Source organism: Podarcis liolepis, assembly GCF_965112155.1.
Source record: "Podarcis liolepis genome assembly, chromosome: 4".
Taxonomy (NCBI): Eukaryota; Metazoa; Chordata; class Lepidosauria; order Squamata; family Lacertidae; genus Podarcis; species Podarcis liolepis.
The window spans coordinates 14,085,835-14,100,880 of record NC_139558.1 but is presented as its reverse complement, the minus strand read 5'-3'; the positions used below and the strand labels follow the sequence as shown (position 1 = coordinate 14,100,880).

The 15,046-nt window shown below is 42.0% G+C and overlaps 1 protein-coding gene across 2 annotated transcripts in view; it reads left to right on the top strand.

Moving 5' to 3' along the window:
• Positions 1–15,046, top strand: part of GPC6 (glypican 6) — a 784,275-nt gene that overhangs the window by 73,474 nt on the left and 695,755 nt on the right. The gene's annotated exons all lie outside the window — the stretch shown is intronic.

Sequence of the window (15,046 nt, the reverse complement as noted above, 5' to 3'; positions counted from 1 at the left end):
TGGTTTTACGTTATTTCATATTTTCTTACAAAGGAAACAACAACAACAGCTTTTATTTATATCCTGCCCTCCCTGGCCAAAGCTGGGCTCAGGGCGACTAACATCAGATACATAACGTTGGTATAAAATCAAACAATAATTAAATTACCTCCTAAAAACACCTCAAAATCAAATTAAAATCTAATTAGATGGCTTTCCTCAGGGTTAGGGTTGGGAACAGTAAGTGCTCCACTGAATTGAAATTTCAGCCTTCACGACAGGAAAATGGCCAAGTAAACAGCTATTTTCGTGAAGGATGGTCAAGATATTAACTGATATGCATGAAATTTCATATATAGCTATAAAATCCCTAGTGTAGTAAGATAAGACCTTTGGAGCAGGCAGGTTTTTTTTTTAAAAAAAGGTTTTTTATGAACCACCCTAGTAGGGCAGTAATTGTTCCTTGATAATTTGTCACACACGCCCATGATGGCACCCGGGGGTAGACCGCCCCCCCGCCCCCTTCCTATGCCCCTGCTTTTAACCACCCTTGATACCATCATGAGCACAAATCAACATGAATGTACAATCAAAAGTATGCCTGAATGGACTCAGAGTTGCTTCCCCAATATATGTTTTTCACCTCTTTCCCCCAAGTCTGTGAGGCAACTTCCTTTCCACACCATTTCTTGGTCAGAATGCTAATATTGATGAGCCTTGGGAATGTATCTGGGCCCGTCACAGACACAGTAATATCTCTAGGGAATACTCACATCTTTCCTAATTGTTTTAAACTATTCTGAAGAGACCATGAAGTGAGATTTCTGACAGCAGTGGAACTGAGAAGGAAGAGTAATTTTTATCCGCAGCGTCTAGAGCCAAATATATATATAGCCGCTTAAAACACAGATGTTACTATTAGTAGGTACACAATAGGTCTTGAATGCATATCAGCTAGAAATGTCATGCGTAAATCATTCCTAAATACAATATTTTAAATATGTTATTTTATCATCCATCTTGCTGGGGCAACAGTAGAAATATTTTTATGAAAATCAAAAGCTTTCTTTTCTCTCATTAGGGCTTCAAGAGTCCTAGCAAAGGATTGCTGAGAGCACAGCTTCAATTAAAGAGATATTTTAGGACCACATTCCATTAACAGTTCATAATTTCTACCTACTGTTTTTAAATCTTATTTAGGGATAATTGTACCAGTGAATGCCTCATGCTATTGTTCCCTTGATGCTTTTAAAACGGAGTTTGGTAGATGTTTTCTTCAGAAAGTAAGGTATTTTACATTTTTCTTTCAAAAAGTGCCTGGTCAACTCATTTATATATATAAAAAAACAAAAACAACAAAGGAACAGACTTAGTATTGATCTATCATTTAGATGGCATTACATGTTTGTATACACCCCCCCGGGGGGGGGGGGGGTCTTGGAGCAATTTGAGTTGCGGGTTTGTGCCCACGGCAGTGCCTGCCATGTAACCAAATGTGGCAGAAGGTCTGAGTGTCTGTTCATGTACAAACTATATGGACAGTTGAAGCCCCCTTCAACTGCTTTGCATGCCGAAGATCCAAGGACAACCCAGCCACGAGGCAAGGGGAGCCAACTGCCTCGGGCGGCAGGATCCACAAAGGCATCAGATTCCAATGTATATCTGTATTCCCACCTTGTTCCTGACGTATAAGGCATCTTCCTGTGAATAGGCAGGGTATACAATCATCTAGGAAAAGTTTATGCACATACAATTTATATGTACATAGGCTCTTTTCCGGGATGCGGGTGGCGCTGTGGGTTAAATCACAGAGCCTAGGATTTGCCAATCAGAAGGTTGGCGGTTTGAATCCCCGCGACGGGGTGAGCTCCTGTTGCTTGGTCCCTGCTCCTGCCAACCTAGCAGTTTGAAAGCACGTCAAAGTGCAAGTAGATAAATAGGTACCGCTCCAGCGGGAAGGTAAACGGTGTTTCTGTGCGCTGCTCTGGTTCGCCAGAGGCTGCTTAGTCCTGCTGGCCACATGACCCAGAAGCTGTACGCCAGCTCCCTCGGCCAATAAAGCGAGATGAGCGTCGCAACCCCAGATTTGACCACGACTGGGCCTAATGGTCAGAGGTCCCTTTACCTCTACCTTTAGCCTTGTTTCCGGGCTTCCTCTGAATTCCTATATGGATTTAGACAAGGAGCTGCAAGTGGGTGGGATCCCATTTCCCCCACCCTAATGTGAATCCTGATGAATGTCTGAACTAGTGCTTCTTTTCTGAAAAAAAACGCTTAGGGGTACTCTCATTTTGACTCAAGAAAAGCACCATTTTATAGTTCAAATCAGGAACAATAAATACACTCGGATGACAAAAGTACAAAGAACATGCATTACACTGGGAAAGGAAGGAAGCTGCCATTGGAGGTGGTAACAGCGAAACTGACCAATCACCATGCTAGATTCCAACTCCTACTTCACACATTAAACGCTCGCTTCCACCTGAGAATCAGGAAACACTGTGACAGGAAATGACACCGCCATGGGGCGTAGCAATGGAACTGGCAATTTACCATGCTAGAGAAGAAACTAAAAATGTTAAAGGCGTACGTGTACCCCTGCGTCCCCCCAGAAAAAAAGCACTGGTCTGTACATTGCTAATATTCTTCTGAAACAAGTCAGGAAGCTAACCTTTGAAGCCATCACCACTTGGTTAATCCGGATTTTGCAAGGAAAGTGTACATACAAATTTTAAGTGATCCTTGGTGGGGGTGGATGAGAAATGAACGTGATGAGAGCTGCTCAAGAGGCAAATTGGTTTTTTGCCATACTAGAACGCTCATGGGCCAACAATAGAATAACCTTTGGAAGGAATCTAAATGGTGACTTGCCTCTTATTTTCCCTACAAATGAAACTGTAAGCAAAGGTTCTTACCACACCTTGATAAAACATTGGTAGGTGTGATGAATATAGGGGTTACTCATGCGTAAGTTGCCGCCAAGTTGGCTTGTTAAACCTTTTCTGTCTGGACAGCCCTTCACTTTGTGGCTGCCTCAATCGCTAGCAGAATCCGTCAGTGGGCGTTTCTTAAACCTTTTCCAGCATAAAAGCTGTTTGACGCCAAGTCTCCTCCTACTCTCCCTGCGCGGAAGTCTTCTGCGCAGAGAGGGTGTGGGTAGCGGAGGACCCGTGCTCTCCCCTCCAGCGAAGAGTCCTGGAGCCCTCTTGCCGATTCCCCCATTGGCCCCCCTTTATCCCTGGTGTTGCGTTGATTTCCTTCCCCCGCTGATGAGCTACCTCTCTCCCTGCTGGGTCCCTCTCCAGCATCGCTTGAGAGCCTTCCCTCCGCCTCTGGCTCCGATGTCAGTTCCCTGACAGTAGGGATAAGGCCAGGGAGGTAAATAGACTCGGGGGCTTAATGCTCTGCCAGAACCTGACCTCTAGTTTCTTGCAAAAGAGGCTTCCATTTTCCTACCTTCTAACTCGGAAAGTTATGTTTAATTAGAGCAGATTCTGTTTTTAATTGCTGACTTGTTCTGTTTGGCTGTGGTGTATTATGTGTCACCTACAAAGTACTTGCACAGGCAACTCATACATTCATTGTTATTAGTATATTGTATATTATTATTATTATTATTATTATTATTATTATTATTATTATTATTATTATTATTCTCCTTGGATATCTTGCTTAGTATGTGGAAGCAGCATACAGAGGGAGAGCAAAAGTTTTTGCTCAGCTGTAAAGTAATTTAAACTCGCAGTCCTTAGGCTATTTGTTCTCTTTTCCAATTACATTAGCTGCTTAAATCAACTTTAGGCTACCTCCCTCTGATGAAGGCTCTGTGTAGATCTTGGCAGAGGATTTGTCCTCTCTGTGGGCATGTCTTCCAACACTTGTCAAGATAAATAACTAATCTCTCTCAAGCATCGGTAAGTCCTCCAGTGTATCTGTTGTGTGAAGGATTCATAAGTAGTTGTTTGAGTAGCATTAAGGAGGCCTCTTGTTCCGATAGCAACTTAAGCAGTTTGATAAGTTGCCTTGAATTTTCTTTTCTCCCTTTCTCCCTCAGCTTGCTTTCACTCCCCTTCCTTCCTTTTATCACTAGGATGACAAAATCCAGAGCAAATTCTCTACATCTTTGTATGGATTTTTTTAAAGGGGGGGAAAAAAGAGCATTTGAGCCTATCAGTTGATTTTCTTTCTTTTTTTTTAAAGGAAAAAAATCTATATCTTGGCCTTACAGCTCTTTTATTCTCTATCCTTGGCCAGGTGGGAATTCAGTTTCAGAAGTAAAATTAGGCTGTCTTTGTGCCGAACTCATAATTGTGCACTAAACTAAACTATATATCATTCTTTTGAGAAAATGCCCTGAGGAATGTTTTAAACGAAGATGTTTCCATTGTGCGCTCTTTTGTTTTTGACTTTAAGGTTCGGATAAAAGTTGGTGAGGGGAAAATATTTTTTTCAAGTAATAGAAACGTGTAAGCAATGAATCTTTTATCATATTAGCCTCCAGCATGTAATGGCAGTTGCCTGAAGAAATCTTGGGAGTGTTTCAATTGCTGTGTGGTTAAGTGGTTTGATTTACCCAAATTTCACTCAGAAAGATTTAGGGCTGCTTCATACATGACTAGATTCACATTGCTTCATGTCTTGCTCTTTGGTTATTCACCACTTGATGGTTTCTTGGTGAATGTATGAACCCACTCCTTTGAAAAATCATTCTGTTTGAGGTGAGAGGTTCTGTTTGTGCTTTTGATATGTGATGGTTCACGGTGGTATTCCTGAAGTTCAAAAATGACAGGCTTCAAGGACTATCCCACCCCAACCCCCATAGCTTGCATGCTTGATCCAACTGCATTGTGAGGAACAGTGCCTTCTTTCCCTCCAATTCTTCTTCTTTAATTAAAATCCAGGTATTTTACAAGTGTGTGGTGATCTTGTGGCCATTATTCATCAGACCAAGTGCCCATAGTTGTTAGCTGCTAGTAACAATACTTAGAAGGTGCTTACTTTTGAGACCTTACTGTAGAATAACACTGCCTTTATTGTTGGAAATGACTTAAAATTTAATATGGATGCATTGAAAACACACATTGGATTCTGGGAAATCTGTTGGCTGGTGGATGTTGCCTATGTTTGGCCAAGACAGGAAGGGGTGGGTCCAAGCTGCTTTGCATTCTGGCTTCAGTACCATTACTGAGAGGCTTCTTTGGTAGTTTCCTGGAAGATTCTTGTGTGCTTCACAGTTTTTGGCTTTTCTTCTGTGTGGGGTACGTGAAAGCTTTGTAGAGCACTTGTGGATTCAGTATTTGGTGTAGAAAACAGGCTGTCTTCCTCCATTGCCCCTCTACAATTCGCCAGAATTATCTCAAGAATAAAGAATCATGGAATCACATGCACAAACTGTGGGCCAATTAGAACTTATAAAACTTAAAAAAAAAAAAAAAAAAGCAATCAACAGTACTCAAAATCAGTATTTGGAATGTGTGAGCCAATTACAATTTGAGTCAGCGGTATTACTCAAATAATACATATTGCAAACATATTATTAACGCATGCATTCAACTCATCCCTTAACATTATAACTGTCCAAGTTATGGAGTTGCAAATATGAGAAATCCCATTGTTGGCTGTCAACCAACTCTGTGAACACTCTCAGTTGCAAAGGTGTCTGCATGAATGCTCTGTAGTCTTTGGGTCATTCACACATATGAAGCTCATCACTTGATAGTGCAGTCAAAAAGCAATAATGGTGTATGTGTGACCAGGCCACCGAAATGAAGAGGATTTCTGGTTTTATGTGTATATTGGTTTGCTGTTCTTCCGAATGCCTTTGCCACCAAGAGATAATGTTTTGCCAGTCAGACTCCATGAAGAAATGAAGCGGTAAATTGCATTATGTTTTATATTATCTCTGCGTATCACTAAACAGTGCTGTGTCCAATTGAGGTGTTATGTACAACATTTTTTTAGTGCAAAAACCATCAGTTTTGATAAATTTGGGCTAGACAATATGGTGCTGTTTCTCAGTCTTCAGGCTGAAGTGAAGGATGAAAAGGGTTTGGCTCTATGTTCTTCTCAAAGTGTTGTGTTGTTGTTGTTTTTTAAAGAACTGCCTATTGCGTCAAAAGCAGTGGGGCTGAAAACCAGAGTTTTTAGAGTCAGTACTCTGGGGAGAAAAAAATTGAGTTGCTGTGATTAGGTGGAGAAAATAGGTACGACTAACCTTGAGCAAAAGCCCCCAAATTCCAGTTTCATGTTCTGTATCACAACAATATGGGTCCCACCCCCAGCCCACAACCGAGGGTGAAATTCTGACTCTATTGCAACCAATTTCAGTTTTGCAGAAGATGTCAGTGGAAGAAGGATTTCATCTCTTGAACAAGGATCATGAAGGTGAGGAAAGAAATCAAAGATAGTGCTGACATTTTTTAAATTAAAAAGGAGAAAACAGGGAGGCTGCGAGAGATCAAGCTACAAAGGTTTTCTTGGCAATAGTGTGCTGGTCTGTGTGCTTAGTGAATCATGAAGCTGAGCAGGTTTTCTCTGGTGCATATATTGATTATAGCAGTCACCCACACCATCCAGTTTGAATGGGAGGAGAAGTGGGTTGGGGAAAGCAACTGAGTGGCATATGGCACTCTTATATTTCTCTCTCTCCCACTCCTCTGAACTTTCTGCCTCCCCCCCCCAAAGTTATTAGCTACTAGTGCATTCATTCTCAAACTGAGTGCCGAGTCCCTGAGTGCACAAGAATTACATTTGTTAAACAGCAAAGATGCTTGAGAACTGAAAACATCCACCCACCCACCCACCAAGGAAGCTGTCTTCATCATCATCATCATCATCATCATCATTGTTTACTTGTATGCTGCCTTTCCATAGTTAAACCATTCTCAAGGCAGCTTACAACTTGAAGATTTACTTAAGTACAAAAATATAGCAAAAGCAGCCATAAGCAATTAAAAACAATCAGTACATATACAGCAAAATTAAACAATCCCTATATAAGTCATGATAACAATAAGGAAACCAACAGTTAATACAAAAACATGGTACCTTGGTTTTCGAACGTAATCCATTCCGGAAGACCGTTCGAGTTCCGAAACGTTCAAAAACCAAAAGCGCAGTACAGAAGCCTCAATATGGAAAACTCAGTACTGAAGCCACATGGCATTTTCAACTTCTGAGGTGTGTTTGAAAACAGAAGTATTCATTTCCGGGTTTTCAGCATTCGAAAACCAAAATGTTCATTAACGGAGACGTTCAAAAACAGCAAAAATTAAGCATCTCCAAAATGAAAACTCAGCACCCAACAAAATTTCCTAAACAATTCCCCACCCCATGAGTCTCTTGGAATACTGAGAAGCACTCACATCAAAGATGGTCTCTGACTTCTTCATCAGCCTCACCTTTTGTAGTTGGAGTCAGTCAAGGGACTCCAGGCCCTGCCCCCAGGTGCACAGCATATGCGCCGCTCCGGGTGCCAGAGCCACTAGCTCCACCTCTGACTCCCTGGCCTCTAGGAGTTACTGCAGTGATAATGAAGATCTGATTTGCTGCCACTTAATTTGTGTTGTAGGAAGGTACGTGATCAACATCCATCTTATCAGTCTTTTTACAGAGTTAAAATGGCATTGAAACTCAACTAAAACAAACAAACACAAAACGTAATTCAGATAGAAGTGGTGTTTCGCCTGTGGGTTAGTTCTTTATATTTCCTCTTGAAACCAACAGGATGCAAACGTGTTTCACTTTGGCAGGAATATGCACTCTGTTAGGTAAAGAGAATACAAGCCATTAAAAATTTGCTTGCCTAAAACAGAATGTTGCGCGCAAACACAGGTGTAGATCTTCTTTACCCTGTTATTTGAGGTTTCTGTGGCCTATGGGTACTTTATGCAAAGGCTTTGAACTTGGTTAAATATAAAAAGCCACTTCCCTCAATCAGAGTATGCTGTAAGCCTGGGGAACAGTCAGCAAACTTGGCTGCCGAATGTTTCTGGGCTGCCTGTCAACTGAATTTCTCTAGGCCCCTGTAGAGGTGATCCTATTCGTGAAATTTGGGTAAGTAACCATATTGACTACAAATCAGATATATACATTCAAAGTACAAGTGGGAAATAAATGTTAAACTCTTCTGATTGCAAAAAGCAATTTACATTAGGAGGCAACCTGTTTTTCAGTTACAGGGTGAGTATTGCTCACTTCTCTGTGTCCACCTCCTTTTATAAGTGCTTGATGCTAGGCATGCAGATTGATGTGGAAATTGGCTGGTAATTTCAAAAGAGAGTGTTTCCTTTTCCTCCTAAAGCAGAGGAATGCAGTTCATTTCTTCCATGTAGTTAAGAAGAGCCCGTTGGATCGCGACAATCGCCCTTCTTGTCCAGCATCCTGTTCTCACAGTAGTCAACCAGATGCCTGTGGAAATGGCTATTCTAGGTGAAAGGGACGCGGGCGGCACTGTGGGTTAAACCACTGAGCCTAGGACTTGCCGATCAGAAGGTTGGCGGTTCAAATCCCCGCGACGGCATGAGCTCCTGTTGCTCGGTCCCTGCTCCTGCCAACCTAGCAGTTTGAAAGCACGTCAAAGTGCAAGTAGATAAATAGGTACCGCTATGGCGGGAAGGTTAACGGCATTTTCGTGCGCTGCTCTGGTTCGCCAGAAGCAGCTTAGTCATGCTGGCCACAGGACCCAGAAGCTGTCTGTGGACAAATGCCGGCTCCCTCAGCCTATAGAGTGAGATGAGCACCGCAACCCCAGAGTCGGTCACGACTAGACCTAATGGTCAGGGGTCCCTTTACCTTTATTCTAGGGGAAAGGCTGTAATATCCTAATGGTTGGTTAATTTCCTCTTTCCTCTCAGTTTCCCAGTGGTACTTTTCTCACTCATGAACTAAGTGGCTTGGCATGAGAAGGCAGTGGTGTAGCATGGGAGAGGACACAGGGGCAGTAGCCCCGGTGCAAAATTGTTAGGGGCACATAATTTCAACACCTGGTGCTGCCTCAATAAGAGCTGTTGCCAGGCTCTGTTGAAAACAGCTTCTCCATGCGGACTGGGAAGTGACCTCTCCAGACTATGGAACTACTCTTCTATTCTTATCTCTCTGGCTGCGATCTCCTGGGTGACATGGACACCGTTAGGGAATTGATTGCGCATGCATACCCCGCCCAACAGGGAGAATGCTGTTGTGCTTCTTGAGGGCTTCCTATAGGCACCTGTAGTGATTTATGGAAGTGAGAGCTGGACCATAAAGAAGGCTGATTGCCGAAGAATTGATGCTTTTGAATTATGGTGCTGGAGGAGACTCTTGAGAGTCCCATGGACTGCAAGAAGATCAAACCTCTCCATTCTTAAGGAAATCAGCCCTGAGTGCTGACTGGAAGGACAGATCCTGAAGCTGAGGCTCCAATACTTTGGCCACCTCATGAGAAGAGAAGACTCCCTGGAAAAGACCCTGATGCTGGGAAAGACTGAGGGCACAAGGAGAAGGGGACGACAGAGCACGAGATGTTTGGACAGTGTTCTCAAAGCTACCAACATGAATTTGACCAAACTGTGGGAGGCAGTGGAAGACAGGAGTGCCTGGCATGCTCTGGTCCATGGGGTCACGAAGAGTTGGACATGACTAAACAACTAAACAGCAACTATCTGAGTGCCTCACATACCTTTGTAGGGCAGTCAGAGTGACTGGAGCCAATGACCTTTTTGATGAAGTGTAGTTTTGTTTGGTTTCCTGTTTGAACTCCAGTTTGTCTGTTCCTCACTTGCCTGCAACTATGTATGTGGAGAAGTAATATCAATGACTCTCGCTTGTACCTTTAACAATAGTACTGCTCTTAAAGGACATTTATTTTAAGTGTACTGTGCACAGTGTTTGATATTGTTTCTGTTGTATTCTTTTATTTCACCTTCCTAGATGTTCCACAAGCATCTCCATATGTTACATAGAAAACAATAAAGTTATACACACACACACACACACACACACACACACACACACACCTGACTTTTACAGTCAAAGTTCTAGGTATTTATCTAGAAGTCAAACAAGCAAACTTTCTTTCCTCTGGTTAGTTGGTAGATAACCCTATCATGTGGAAGAACTCTTTGTCAGCCTGAACTCTTTATTCTGGAAGTTCGAATGAGACAAGGATTATGAAGCATTTTTAGACTGAAAGTTTGCTGATGAAGAATTGAGCACAGAAACATTGAAAAAGATTTTAAAAAATAAACTCCTTGCTTGAACTTAGTTTCACCTCAGCTAAAATCCAGCTGTATTTGTTATTTTGTAGTAAAAGGGTTCTCTTTCTTTTGTGTGAATGAACTGACCAATGCACTGAAGAAAGTATGTGCTTTGATGTTTGTAAAACACTAAAAGTTCTTTTCATCAGAAAAGTACAGACAATTCTCAGCTTAAAATGTTCTGACAATAACTCTTCTCACGCACATTTAGGTCAAAGCTGAGTATAGGCATAGATTCTAAAGAATATGTTTCACTGTTATATAGCATTATAGCAATCATTTTTTTATAATAAAGAGGAAGGCACATAGGTAAGAATGTATGTCCTACACCAACCCAATGATGTAGGATTCTTCCAAGATGCTGAGGGCTAATACCTACATTTATATTGTCATGTATTTGGGTCTAAGCTTACATAGAGAGGACCCTTGCATTTAGTAAGGGCCTCAAATTCCAGGGAAATTCCTATTCTCAGAGATCTTTGCAGAAGAGCAGAAGGGTACAAAGGAAGTGTTTCTGAGAACTCTGGAAAACATGATAAATAAAGGGCACGTTCTAAATTGAGATGGGGTAAATTTACCCATATCTATCACAAACAGGGCATGACAGTGACATAATTTCCCTTGCTTGCTTCCCAAGTAATATGACAATCCCCACAAACTCAGATTCTCTCATAATACGCAGTGCTCAGGCAAACCAGAGAGAATTTGGAAGAGGAACATTTCCACCTTTAAGAACATCCTCCATATTTCAAAGGTTGTGATGCTATTTGATTACAGTCTGGTGGGGAGGCTTTTACTAGCTTGCAGACAAAGCCAGATTCTTTCAAAGTGAATCACTGTAGCTTCAAGGATTTCATGGTAGGTTTGTGACTTATGTGTTGTTGTTGCATTAACTTTTTTTTTTATAAAAAGTATATAGCACAAACATTGTCTTTCTCTTGAAATCCAATTTAGAGGGCCTAGAAGTAAGAGATTAGAGGGGGAGTCAGTGTCAGGAGTTCAGCCTACACTCGAGTAGGACCATGGCAGAGACACATGCCCGACTGGCATGTTCCCTCCCTCCTGGTTGATCGTTCAGGAGCTTCAAAAGCTTTCTTCAGCCCAAACATCACAGCAACCGATGCCAGCCGACACCGGCACACTTAGGGATCCTCAGAGTTCGCGCATCATGCATAACAGACATCAGCAACTCAGCATTTTGGCTAATCTATTTACATAAAAAGGAGCACTGCAACATGGCTCCCTCTCTCTCTCTAGCATCAGACAGCAAAGAGAGAGATAAAAAACAAAGGACAATAGTCCCACTTCACGGAACACAGTAACACAAACATCCTGTTTCCGTCACTTCCCACTCTGTGGAGTCAAAACACATACCGTCATGTGAAAGACAAAAATCCCATGACTGCCATCATGGAGCAGGATTTCTAACAGTCAGTGTGGTGTTGTGGTCAGATTGTTGGACTAGGACTTGATAGACCACAGTTCAGATTGACTGTGAAGCTCACCAGGTGACCGTGGGCTGGTTTCAGTTTTCTCAGCTTAAGGTACCTTAAGGTACTTGAAGATAAAATGGACTGGAGGAGAACCGTGTGCACATCTGGAGCTCCATGAAGGAAAAGCTGGATATAAGTATAATAATAAATAAATATGAGCCCAAGCTTTAAAATTTGGAGAGTAAACAACCTTTTTAAGATTTACAGATTTAGTAACTCAATATGTTACCAAATGCTTGGCAGGGGGTTGGACTTGGTGGCCCTTGTGGTCTATTCCAACTCTATGATTCTATGATTCTATATAGAATGCTTGATTATTCAGATATCAGAAAGGATTTAAACCACACAACCTCCTCATCTCTGGTTCAAATATTTAGATTCTTGTGGGCAAATAAATCATTTAGTTACTGCCCAAGTGCTAACAATTGCAGAAAGTCTTCAGTCTTCAAATGGTGTTGCTTGCCTGGGGGCGTGGGTATAAATAGGTGGGTGGGGTTACAACAACAACAACAACAACAACAACAACAACATGTTCTGTGTTTCTAGAACTTTTCCCCACTAGTCCTGTTGCCTAACAGTTTGATAAGCTAAGCAGACAGAATTCTTGGTAACTATATTTTGACTTTTGTTTCCTATTTAAATTTAGTAACTTAAAACACCAAGAGCCAGCTTCAAGTTAGTTCAACTTCTCCAGTGGCTGAATCAATCTCAGCCCACTAATCTCTTGAACACAGCCAGTGTTGGCCAAGACCTCCCAAGCTTAAACACCTCAAAAAGATTGACAATTGTAATAATAATAAGGCTGTTTTCTGATGATGATTAGAAAGATTCCATTGAAGAGGAGACGCTGTCCATGGTACTGATCCTTGGAGCTGCCTAGAAACACTGGAGTATATGGACTCAGTACATAGTATTAAGCTCCAGAGGTAGACTTGGAGGAATTGCCTTAACACTGAGCCAGAATACAGAAGTTAAAGGTTTCAGTGCTGTTTTGTTTTACTTAGTTCATAGATTTTGATACTGGCCTACCCCATTTTGCCAACAAATTCTTTTTGTTTTAGTTAAAAGAATTAAACTTGATAAATTTTTGGTGTTTCTCACCAAAGATATTGTGTTCAAGTGACAGTACTAGTGGGCTTGTACAAGAGTAGGCAATTGAAGTCAATTGTGAAATAAGAATAACAGATTTTCCCTCCCATGGTGTACCCTCCTAAGCAAATCTTACACATGACATAGAGTTTGCTGACATAGATGCTCAACATATACCGTATTTTTTGCACCATAACACTCACTTCTTTCCTCCTAGAAAGTAAGGGGAAATGTCTGGGCGTGTTATGGAGGGAATGCCTACGGGTGGCATGCCTACGGATTTTCCTCCTCTAAAAACTGCGTGCGTGTTATGGTCGGGTGCGTGTTATAGAGCGAAAAATACGGTATATATATTTATATTTTATTTAGAATCATTTAGAAACTGCTTCATCAAAGAATCCTTTACCAATGTGCACAGAACAGCATAAAACAATGTAAAAATAAAGCCATCAACATTTAAAAACAGTATATACCATGATATGGCCGTCTCCATTCCGCTACACGTATTGTAAGCCTCTTTAATAAGTGGTGAATGGTTTGTTTACTCCAGAATACATCTGTAACATGACACAATGCAACTGCATGGTGTCATGGAAGTGATTTTTTACTCTTGACTTTTGACTGTTTGATGCATGATGGCTGCTAACTGCTGTTGCCTTGAACAGGGAGGAGCTGAAAAGCTTGGAATCAGATATTTGAGGGTTGCAACTGGTTGACACAGCCTCTAGCAGCTCCAAGGGGGAAGCCTTAAGTCTGTGACCTTCTTGGTAATGCTGTCTCATTATCCCTGCACCACTGTTTTATTTGTAAATAAGCATATATTACAAAAAAAAAAAAACCCACAAGAAACCACAACTGTAAAATGCTGCTTCTGAAACTTTTCAAAAAAAGGCAGACTTTAAAATATAAAGGCATCCTTCTCTATGGTTTATAATTTCAGTGCCCCAGTCAATCCCATTATAAAATTCCTTTGATTTGTAGTTTCCACCTTTATGAGCTAAAAAGTAAATTGAACTGTGCATACAGGAACAGTTTGAAATACATTCCTTGCCTATGGCAGCAGGAGGGGGTTGCAATTCTTCAAAAAAATCAGCACATTGTTTCTGGTCCCCCCCCCCCAACTCCTTGAGAATAATGGGAATTGCTTATCAAAGCTGAACATTCTTCTCCTGGTGGGCAATGCCCCTTTCCCCCAATTTGCTATAGAAATAATTCAAGGCAGCTGAATGGTGTTGCTGAACATCATCCAGATATTTAAAATCTGGGGATGAAATCCCAATCTCAGATAGGGCTCCTCCACACTTCTGTTTGTCCAGCCATGAAAACCCACCATTTACCACTGAATTGGAACAAATGTCAATCTGTTTTTCTGTGAATTGATGTTTGTTCTGATTCATTGGTAAACTGTGGTTTCCTGAAGAAAGCAGAGGCAGAAAGGAAAAACCACGGGACAAGCAGAGACCCTCTCGGACCCTCTCGGACCCATGCTTTCTAGGTATGGGGCAAGCAGACGTGTGGACAAGATGATAGAGTCTGCTGCATATGGACATGCAGCCACAGATATCCTTTCAGATAGTTTCTGCCTCCAGTTACTTTTCTCAAACTTGCAGTGGGAGCTGTGATGGACATCTCATAGCAGCAGTGTGCAGAGTTACTAAGTGCCACGGGAAATGTAGTTCCCACAGTACACTCTTCATGCTCTTGTTGCATATGCTCACAGCAGTACTTAGCACTTAATGGGGACCCCAGTATGGTGCCTGCCATAAAAGGTAAAGGGCCCCTGGATGGATAAGTCCAGTCAAAGGCCAAGGGGGCCGGTGTTGGTCCATAGACAGCTTTCAGTGTCATGTGGCCAGCATAAATGAATGAATGAATGAATGAATGAATGAAGGCTAGCATGACTAAACTGCTTCTGGCGCAACGGGACACCGTGATGGAAACCAGAGTGCACGAAAACACCGTTTACCTTCCCGCCACAGCAGTACCTATTTATCTACTTGCACTGGCGTGCTTTCGAACTGCTAGGTTGGCAGGAGCTGGGACAGAGCAACGGGAACTCACCCCGCCATGGGGATTTGAACCGCTGACCTTCTGATTGGCAAGCCCAAGAGCCTCAGTGGTTTAGACCACAGCGCCACCCACATGCCATTGCCCCTCCCTGCCATGGGTGCCAGCTTGAATAAAATAGGGGGGGGTTAAGCCCTGTCCCTGCATATTCAATCTTATGATGCAGCACGCACACACCATTTG